This window comes from Rhinolophus sinicus, linkage group LG02 (genome assembly GCF_036562045.2).
Source record: "Rhinolophus sinicus isolate RSC01 linkage group LG02, ASM3656204v1, whole genome shotgun sequence".
NCBI classification, from domain to species: Eukaryota; Metazoa; Chordata; class Mammalia; order Chiroptera; family Rhinolophidae; genus Rhinolophus; species Rhinolophus sinicus.
This window is the reverse complement of record NC_133752.1, coordinates 68,977,589-68,980,159: the sequence shown is the minus strand read 5'-3', so window position 1 is coordinate 68,980,159 and position 2,571 is coordinate 68,977,589.

Sequence of the window (2,571 nt, the reverse complement as noted above, 5' to 3'; positions counted from 1 at the left end):
CTGACGTAAGCGGGCGGCGACACGGGCGGACGGCGTTGCCGCGCCCAGCGCCCTCCCACGCTGCGCACCCCGGGAGAAGGGCTGGTGTTTCCCCTGCGGGCTCTCAGCTCAGACACTCGTTCCGGTCGTGCTGGGTGATAGACAGTGTTCGCAAGGACTTGGGAGCTGATCAGCTTGGAGCTGTAGCCTTTCGTACTTGCCAAGAAACTCTGGGCAAGATACTTGAGTTCTGAGTTGAGGTCTCCATGTTCACAAAATGGAGACAGGTATCTACTAGGGTTGACGTGAAAAAAGATGGAGTCACTGTGAAATGGGAGAGTGGACTTCACCCATTCTTTTCCTGAGAGCCTGCCCTCGGCTGCAGGGGACTGGGTGGGACTGCAGCAACGAAGCCTCCAAACGAAGTCCTTGTCATAAGTAGGCTGACATTTTAATTGGAAGAGACGGATTTAAACGATAACTAAGAAAATTTCCGCTTTCCAGAGGAGCTATACAGAAAACATCCAAGGGGAAGAGAGTTAAATTAACTTACGCCTAAAAAATAATCTTTTCCCAAGAGTTATTATAGATGGGGGCATGTAAATTATAACAAGTGTCAAGGGCAATAATAGTGATGTTTTAAGCTACCGTTCGGTAGCAGAAAGGAAATGATCAGGATTTTTTTTGTTTGGACTGGGGGAAGGATTGAGAAGGCAGCCCAGGACCGACAAGGATACATGAAAAAGGCATAGTGTGTTCTCATTTCCTTAGATGTTGGAGGCAAGAAACTAGCAGCAACCCAAGCAAGAAATATCTCCACCTGCCCATGAGACCTCCCAGATGTACCCTGTTTCCCTGAAAGACCTAGTGACAATCAGCTCTAATGCATCTTTTGGAGCAAAAATTAATATAAGACCCAGTATATTATACTATTATTTATTATTTAGTATACATTATATTTACATTTTATTATATATTTTATATTTATATTTTATATTACATATATTTATATTATACTGGGTCTTATAATAAAATAAGACCAGGTCGTATGTTAATTTCTGCTCCAAAAGACGTATTAGAGCTGATTGTCCAGCTAACTCTTATTTTCGGGAAACACGGTACTACAGGTCACTCAAGCTATCATCTTTTTTTTTTTTTTTTTTTTTGATGGTGGTGGTGGGGGAGTCTAAAACGTGTATCTTATCTTTGTTTCTATATTTGGCAATGATACTATCATCCAGCCAGCTGGTAAAGAAGCCTAGATTGCCCCCCCTCTTCTTTATCTTCCCATTTCCAATTAGACTCTATGTCTCTAGTCCCCAATATCTAGACCACTGCCCTGCTGGCTACATCAGAATTTACAGATTCCAGATTGCTGGATCTCCAACCCCAGAAGTTCTGAATTTTCTAGTGAGGGGCCTACAATCCTCATTTTTAAAATACTATCATCTTCATCTACACAACTGCTACCTTAGTTCAGGTCTTCGCTTTTCCATAAGGCCTTTGCTTTTCCATAAGGCCTTTCCAGTCTTACTTGGCTCCAACTGACCTGAGTTCCTGCCACAGTGATGTCCGTTTCATTACAATATCATCTTTCAACTTTGATATTAACAATAGCTTTTTCTAAGTTCTTTTCCCTTGCAGTCTCTAAGTCTCTACTTCTTTCTGCTGTTGGTATAGGACTCATACCTTTTGAGTTAGAAGCTTCCTCAGGTGTCTGTAATCCTTAATTATTTGTTCATGTAAGTGGGGCATTTAAAAGCTGATTTGAAACAGTCCATGAGACAAGTTTGTTGAAAATCAAGTGAGAGAAAAGGGCTGCAGGTAGAGAGGGTCTCAGAATTCATCATAAGATTTTTCACTTAATTCTATTTTGGGTGCCTCCAATACAAAGGCCATTTTACTCTCTCCTGAACAAAATGGTCTTCAGAATTAGGCTGCGGGGGTGATGGGGAGTGCCATAAGGATATATCTCTTACCTAAATAAACTGCCAACCCTTTTAGTTTCCCTCTTCAACCCTACTTCCAGAAGGCAGAGATTTTTAGGGGTTCTGTGATGTAAACAGGATTGCTTATTCGCTTTGCTTACTGCTGGTTTGGAATTTAGCTTTTCCAAATCAGATGAGCCCTTTGCTTTTGATGCTAGAATTGTTTTCTTTTCCTCTATCCTTGAGGGTTTATGACTCTTTAAAAATCCCTTTACTGTCATTTTTCAGGGTGTCTGAAAATGTAGACTATGTTCAAGACACCATGTTTACCTGGTTATTTAGAGTGATCCTTCTAAAACACACCAGATCAGTCACAGCATTCTCTGCTTAAGAAGCTTCAGTGAGTGGTCCCTCATTACCTTCCTGATGACATTCAGACTCTGCATTTGCCATACTAGGTAGTGAGCTCTAGCTTAGACCCCAAGAAGTCTTCTGAGCATACCAACTCCCCATCAAGTTTCGACACCTGTGCTTTGGCTGAGTCTCAGGCTGAAATGCCCTCTCTCTCTCCATGCCTGATGAGCATTTACTCCTCTTATGAAAACACAGCTTTAAAGTTGTCTCCTCAATGTCTCTCTTGTTGGGAGGGATAGTCTGCCATGGG